Source organism: Notolepis coatsorum (assembly GCF_963971535.1).
Source record: "Notolepis coatsorum genome assembly, chromosome: 1".
NCBI lineage: Eukaryota > Metazoa > Chordata > Actinopteri > Aulopiformes > Paralepididae > Notolepis > Notolepis coatsorum.
The window spans coordinates 77222199-77230750 of record NC_140165.1 but is presented as its reverse complement, the minus strand read 5'-3'; positions in this window follow the sequence as shown (position 1 = coordinate 77230750).

Sequence of the window (8552 nt, the reverse complement as noted above, 5' to 3'; positions counted from 1 at the left end):
GATGTTATCCTAGTGTTCTACACACGAGGTTCTCCTAGTGTTCTACACGTGAGGTTCTCCTAGTGTTCTACACCTGATGTTATCCTAGTGTTCTACACATGAGGTTATCCTAGTGTTCTACACGTGATGTTCTCCTAGTGTTCTACACCTGATGTTCTCCTAGTGTTCTACACATGAGGTTATCCTAGTGTTCTACACGTGAGGTTCTCCTAGTGTTCTCCTAGTGTTCTACACCTGAGGTTATCCTAGTGTTATACACATGATGTTCTCCTAGTGTTCTACACATGATGTTCTCCTAGTGTTCTACACCTGAGGTTCTCCTAGTGTTCTACATGTGTGGTTATCCTAGTGTTCTACACATGATGTTCTCCTAGTGTTCTACACCTGAGGTTCTCCTAGTGTTCTACACGTGACGTTCTCCTAGTGTTCTACACATGGGGTTCTCCTAGTGTTCTACACCTGAGGTTATCCTAGTGTTCTACACCTGAGGTTCTCCTAGTGTTCTACACCTGAGGTTCTCCTAGTGTTCTACATGTGAGGTTCTCCTAGTGTTCTACACCTGAGGTTCTCCTAGTGCTCTACACCTGAGGTTATCCTAGTGTTCTACACGTGTGGTTCTCCTAGTGTTCTACACATGATGTTCTCCTAGTGTTCTACACCTGCGGTTCTCCTAGTGTTCTACATGTGTGGTTATCCTAGTGTTCTACACATGATGTTCTCCTAGTGTTCTACACCTGAGGTTCTCCTAGTGTTCTACACGTGACGTTCTCCTAGTGTTCTACACATGGGGTTATCCTAGTGTTCTACACCTGAGGTTATCCTAGTGTTCTACACCTGAGGTTCTCCTAGTGTTCTACACCTGAGGTTCTCCTAGTGTTCTACATGCGAGGTTCTCCTAGTGTTCTACACCTGAGGTTCTCCTAGTGCTCTACACCTGAGGTTAGCCTAGTGTTCTACACGTGTGGTTCTCCTAGTGTTCTTCACCTGAGGTTCTCCTAGTGTTCTACACCTGAGGTTCTCCTAGTGTTCTACACGTGATGTTCTCCTAGTGTTCTACACGTGATGTTATCCTAGTGTTCTACACCTGAGGTTATCCTAGTGTTCTACACGTGATGTTATCCTAGTGTTCTACACCTGAGGTTATCCTAGTGTTCTACATGTGAGGTTCTCATAGTGTTATACACCTGAGGTTCTCCTAGTGTTTTACACATGAGGTTCTCCTAGTGTTCTACACCTGAGGTTCTCCTAGTGTTCTACACCTGAGGTTCTCCTAGTGTTCTACACCTGAGGTTCTCCTAGTGTTCTACACATGTGGTTCTTGTAGTGTTCTACACATGAAGTTCTCCTAGTGTTCTACACATGATGTTCTCCTAGTGTTCTACATGTGTGGTTCTTGTAGTGTTCTACACGTGATGTTCTCCTAGTGTTCTAAACGTGAGGTTCTCCTAGTGTTCTACACCTGAGGTTCTCCTAGTGTTCTACACATGTGGTTATTGTAGTGTTCTACATATGAAGTTATCCTAGTGTTCTACACCTGAGGTTCTCCTAGTGTTCTACACCTGAGGTTTTCCTAGTGTTCTACACCTGACGTTCTCCTAGTGTTCTACACCTGAGGTTCTCCTAGTGTTCTACACCTGAGGTTTTTCTAGTGTTCTACACCTGACGTTCTCATAGTGTTCTACACCTGAGGTTCTCCTAGTGTTCCACACGTGATGTTCTCCTAGTGTTCTACACGTGAGGTTCTCCTAGTGTTCTACATGTGAGGTTCTCCTAGTGTTCTACACATGATGTTCTCCTAGTGTTCTACACCTGATGTTCTCCTAGTGTTCTACACGTGAGGTTCTCCTAGTGTTCTACACATGATGTTCTCCTAGTGTTCTACACGTGAGGTTCTCCTAGTGTTCTACACCTGAGGTTATCCTAGTGTTCTACACCTGAGGTTCTCCTAGTGTTCTACACGTGAGGTTATCCTAGTGTTCTACATGTGAGGTTCTCCTAGTGTTCTACACCTGATGTTATCCTAGTGTTCTACACCTGAGGTTCTCCTAGTGTTCTACACATGAGGTTATCCTAGTGTTCTACACGTGAGGTTATCCTAGTGTTCTCCATGTGAGGTTCTCCTAGTGTTCTACACCTGATGTGCTCCTAGTGTTCTACACATGAGGTTATCCTAGTGTTCTACACCTGAGGTTCTCCTAGTGTTCTACACCTGATGTTATCCTAGTGTTCTACACATGAGGTTCTCCTAGTGTTCTACACATGAGGTTCTCCTAGTGTTCTACACCTGATGTTCTCCTAGTGTTCTACACATGAGGCTATCCTAGTGTTCTACACGTGATGTTCTCCTAGTGTTCTACACATGATGTTCTCCTAGTGTTCTACACGTGAGGTTCTCCTAGTGTTCTACACCTGAGGTTATCCTAGTGTTCTACACATGATGTTCTCCTAGTGTTCTACACATGATGTTCTCCTAGTGTTCTACACCTGAGGTTCTCCTAGTGTTCTACATGATGTTCTCCTAGTGTTCTACACATGATGTTCTCCTAGTGTTCTACACCTGAGGTTCTCCTAGTGTTCTACACGTGACGTTATCCTAGTGTTCTACACATGGGGTTATCCTAGTGTTCTACACCTGAGGTTCTCCTAGTGTTCTACACCTGAGGTTCTCCTAGTGTTCTACACCTGAGGTTCTCCTAGTGTTCTACATGTGAGGTTCTCCTAGTGTTCTACACCTGAGGTTCTCCTAGTGCTCTACACCTGATGTTATCCTAGTGTTCTACACGTGTGGTTCTCCTAGTGTTATTCACCTGATGTTCTCCTAGTGTTCTACACCTGAGGTTCTCCTAGTGTTCTACATGTGATGTTCTCCTAGTGTTCTACACGTGATGTTATCCTAGTGTTCTACACATGATGTTCTCCTAGTGTTCTACACATGAGGTTCTCCTAGTGTTCTACATGTGAGGTTCTCATAGTGTTCTACACATGAGGTTCTCCTAGTGTTATACACCGGATGTTCTCCTAGTGTTTTACACCTGATGTTCTCCTAGTGTTCTACACGTGATGTTATCCTAGTGTTCTACACGTGAGGTTATCCTAGTGTTCTACACCTGAGGTTCTCCTAGTGTTCTACACATGTGGTTCTTGTAGTGTTCTACACATGAAGTTATCCTAGTGTTCTACATGTGTGGTTATTGTAGTGTTCTACACATGATGTTCTCCTAGTGTTCTACATGTGTTGTTCTTGTAGTGTTCTACACGTGATGTTCTCCTAGTGTTCTACACGTGAGGTTCTCCTAGTGTTCTACACCTGAGGTTCTCCTAGTGTTCTACACATGTGGTTATTGTAGTGTTCTACACATGAAGTTATCCTAGTGTTCTACATGTGTGGTTCTTGTAGTGTTATACACATGATGTTCTCCTAGTGTTCTACATGTGTGGTTCTTGTAGTGTTCTACACATGAAGTTATCCTAGTGTTCTACACCTGAGGTTCTCCTAGTGTTCTACACATGAGGTTCTCCTAGTGTTCTACACGTGAGGTTATCCTAGTGTTCTCCATGTGAGGTTCTCCTAGTGTTCTACACCTGATGTGCTCCTAGTGTTCTACACATGAGGTTAGCCTAGTGTTCTACACCTGAGGTTCTCCTAGTGTTCTACACCTGATGTTATCCTAGTGTTCTACACCTGAGGTTCTCCTAGTGTTCTACACATGAGGTTCTCCTAGTGTTCTACACCTGATGTTCTCCTAGTGTTCTACACATGAGGTTATCCTAGTGTTCTACACGTGATGTTCTCCTAGTGTTCTACACCTGATGTTCTCCTAGTGTTCTACACGTGAGGTTCTCCTAGTGTTCTACACGTGAGGTTCTCCTAGTGTTCTACACCTGAGGTTATCCTAGTGTTATACACATGATGTTCTCCTAGTGTTCTACACATGATGTTCTCCTAGTGTTCTACACCTGAGGTTCTCCTAGTGTTCTACATGTGTGGTTATCCTAGTGTTCTACACATGATGTTCTCCTAGTGTTCTACACCTGAGGTTCTCCTAGTGTTCTACACGTGACGTTCTCCTAGTGTTCTACGCATGGGGTTCTCCTAGTGTTCTACACCTGAGGTTCTCCTAGTGTTCTACACCTGATGTTCTCCTAGTGTTCTACACCTGAGGTTCTCCTAGTGTTCTACATGTGAGGTTCTCCTAGTGTTCTACACCTGAGGTTCTCCTAGTGCTCTACACCTGAGGTTATCATAGTGTTCTACACGTGTGGTTCTCCTAGTGTTATTCACCTGATGTTCTCCTAGTGTTCTACACCTGAGGTTCTCCTAGTGTTCTACACGTGATGTTCTCCTAGTGTTCTACACGTGATGTTATCCTAGTGTTCTACACATGATGTTCTCCTAGTGTTCTACACATGAGGTTCTCCTAGTGTTCTACATGTGAGGTTCTCATAGTGTTCTACACATGAGGTTCTCCTAGTGTTATACACCGGAGGTTCTCCTAGTGTTTTACACATGATGTTCTCCTAGTGTTCTACACGTGATGTTATCCTAGTGTTCTACACGTGAGGTTATCCTAGTGTTCTACACCTGAGGTTCTCCTAGTGTTCTACACATGTGGTTCTTGTAGTGTTCTACACATGAAGTTATCCTAGTGTTCTACATGTGTGGTTATTGTAGTGTTCTACACATGATGTTCTCCTAGTGTTCTACATGTGTGGTTCTTGTAGTGTTCTACACGTGATGTTCTCCTAGTGTTCTACACGTGAGGTTCTCCTAGTGTTCTACACCTGAGGTTCTCCTAGTGTTCTACACATGTGGTTATTGTAGTGTTCTACACATGAAGTTATCCTAGTGTTCTACATGTGTGGTTCTTGTAGTGTTCTACACATGATGTTCTCCTAGTGTTCTACATGTGTGGTTCTTGTAGTGTTCTACACATGAAGTTCTCCTAGTGTTCTACACGTGTGGTTCTCGTGTTCTGTACAGGCCTCCCTTGTGAAGGAAATCAGGAAGAGAAGGGAACATGATACAAAAGGAGCAAACAGAACATAATATGTGATATAGTTATATTTCGTATTGGCATCGCGTCCCGCTCTTAAGCCATACCGAGATATACCTCATCTCATGTACCTAGTGTACTCCATCAACGAATAAACCAAAAATACACCCCGCACCTGCCAGGCCCCGCCCCTACTGCCGTACTATATTAGTACTGGGCATGGCCACCACTCATTCTTCCTCTATTTTCGTTTCCATCATAGCGGATGCAAGACGCCCTATGCAACTAGTTGATATGAAAAGTTTAGATAATATTGAGTGCTTACAGAGATTTGCTTACCCCTGGAATCTTCGGGGTATGTTCCAACGACACGTCGGGTCTATTCTGATGTTAGCTCGTCTTGTGGCAGCAGATCGAGGAACAGCGTGCAATGTTTGGCTATCGAGCCGGCTCGCACACAGGTGGGCCCTGTGTCATCAGGCATTTGATGCTAGTGTTAGTAATGCTGGTTTGTTTTGTTACACAACTGAGTTGTGTGTCGGCGCCAGGGGCGGGATGGTTTGGTGAACGTTCCACTGAAGTCGACTGTTCCAAGCGATCCTGGAGCGTGCTGCTACACACTAATGCTAACGCTAAATGCTAATGCTATTGCTAATGCTAACACTAATGCTGAAATGCTGGGCACTGTTCTAATGTTCCCCGCCGTGGGATGTTGCCGCTTTTCCCTCCTCTTAACCGGTTCATTGATGAAGGTCAGTCGGTAGCTAATGTGGGGGGTTTTGCTGAGTCCTATTTTACCCTTTTTACGGGTAAATGGGTTGACAACAGGGTGCAGGGCGGGTGTGCCGTGGCTAGGTAGCCTAGCCAGGTAGCATCGATCCTGTGCCTCGGCGGGGTTGGACGGTGTCCCACCCGGAAGCCGATGCTTGAGAGCGAGTCGGCCCGGCGGGTGGCAGTAGAGCTATACTGCTGCAGGATGGAATTTAGCGGCGGCCAATGTTGTGGCTCAACTGTTTTCTGTCCACATTAGCGTTGAACGCTATGCTATAGTGAGCTACTGTTTCTATTCTGTCTCTCTGCTACGGGAATGTCTGTCTATACTACAGTTTTCCCTCCTCTCAACCATTCATGCTGACGGTCAATCGGTGTCTACTGGGGGAGTAGTGCGGGAGGGGCTTTGTTTGGGTAAATGGGCTGAGGTCTAGGGCTGGTGTGCTATTGTGAATATTATGAATGAATGCGGGACTGGTTCTCTCTGGTCCGCCTCCCCTTAACGTCGTGTGCATGGGCTTGCCCATTCTACAGTATGTTCTACAACCCCACCCGTTTTCGGGTTTGGTACAGACCCTATTGTCAGGGTCACCAGCAGTGACAGCTCTGGTCGACGAGATCTGATCTCTGTGGACGAAGCAAGCCATCGTCGTGGCGTTTTCCTCCCGGTGTTCTCTGGTGCCTGAGAAATCGGGAAGGGGGGGGGTGTCAGACCCATGTTGGACCATGGGAAGGTTCAGTATTTTTTGGATCGTCTCCTACCTGTTGAACACTGTCAGGTGGGGGTCTGGTTCTCCTCCATAGACCTGTAGGATGCGTGTTCGCATCCCCGATCTTCCGTCCTAGGGCTTACCTACGCTTCCTTACAGGGTTAGCGTATGAGTACCAGTAGAGTACTCCTCTTCCCAGTCAACGGGTGGAGTGCTATGGGCATCCCTCTCAGAGCGTGTTGCGACACGCTCGGGAGGTTCCGTCCTAGGACGGTTACGGCGCTGTCCGTGATACGCCTGCTCGGTATGAGGGCATCTGCTCATTCCGTGGTCCCTCTTGGCCTCCTCTTCACCCCAGGAGGAGGTTACGGAGGTGGTTCTTTTCCAGTATGGAAATAGACCCGGTGAGAGGCAAGTCAGGACAGACAATACGACGTCAGTGTCGTATATCGACAGACAGGGAGGAGTACGCTCCCCCCGTCTGCACCGGGCGGCTGGCTTCTCCATCTGCGCGGCCTGAGGGCTCTCCACATCCCCGGCAGGATGAATGTGGGTACAGGTGTAATGTCGCAGGGCAGTCCTCACCCTGACGGGTGGGGATTACGTCCGGACATAGTCAGGCAGGTCTGGGACCGATGCCGTGCCGCCTGGGATTCTTTCCCCATACATCTGTTAGGTCAGTTGATGGGGCGGGTACGTTGAGGAGCGCAGGTCCTTGATCCTGATTGCGCCGGACCGGGGCGCAGCTGTGTGGTTCCCGGTCCTGGTCCAGCTCTTGGTATCCCGTCATGGCCTGTTTCTTGGTCATTGCGGGCCTTCTCTCAAGCGCACGTTTCTCTGTGTTAGTTCCCTGTGCTGGGCCATCTGCTGGTGGTTTGGCTGGTGAGAGGGTGAGTCTGGAGAGGATGGATCCTTCTGTGGTTGGTACCATCCGGAACGCGCATGCTCCTTCCACTATCGCGGGTTACGCGGGTAAGTGGCGTATTTTCCAAGAGTGGTGTAAGGCCACCCTCTTGTGACGCGTTTCCTGCTTGGCGTTGAAGCCGTAAGCCGGTGAAACGCTCTTTGGCTCCGAGCTGGGATCTTCAATTGGTCCTCGGTCGGTTGTCCTTGGCCCCGTTTGAGCCTCTTGAGCAAGCGATGTTGGAACGGCTGTCGTTCGAAGACTGCGTTCTTGCTGGCCATCACCTCCGCTAAAATGCGTGGGTGTGCTTTGTACTCTCTCGGTACGGCCAGAGTGCCTGTCTTTTCGTTCCGATAGCGGTGCCACTCTGCGGCCTAATCCAGCCTTTGTGCCTAAAAATATCCGGAGTGCTTTCCGCTCCAGGGATATTATGGTTCAGGTGTTTCATCCGCCTCCTCACGCTAGTGAGTTGGAGGCGGGCCTTCACCTGTCATGTCCGGTCCGGGCTTGGGGGTTACCTCAGCCGTACTCAGGGCCTCAGGGTTACCGATCAGCTCTTTGTCTGTTACGGTGGTTCTCGTGGTGGTAAGGCACTATCGAAACAGCGCCTGTCCCCCTGGGGGCGTCAGGGCGCACTCCACTCGTCCCCACTCGTCCTCTGCCGCTCTGCTGGGTGGGGCCTTGGTGGAGGACATCTGTGCTGCAGCTTCATGGTCCCCCCCGGGTCTCTTAGTAAGGTTTTACCTCATGGACATGACCGGGGGTTCTGTCTCCCAGGCGGTTCTGAGGTCTGTGGCCTCTCCTGTTTCCCGTCCTTTGGTGGGGTAGCAGGGGTGTGTGGGTATGGGCCACAGTGTGTTGTGTCACATGTGGTTCCGCCTGTGCTGTGTGTTCAAGGGGTTCTAGTTCCCTCTTGTTCGCACTCGGGTGGAGTTGACTGCGCCCCCTCTTCATTAGGAAGGATGGGGTGACGGGACTCCCCTCCCCCTTGATGTGGGCTTACGGGTCCTCAGGGGGTGCATCTGTCGGGCCTCGCGTCCGCTCTACCCCATATCTCGGTATGGCTTAAGAGCAGGACGCGATGCCAATACGAAATATAACGACAGGTTATGTATATAACCTAGTTATATGAGTACTTGCTAAGTGTCCCGCTCTTAGCGTGCCCTGAGTTCC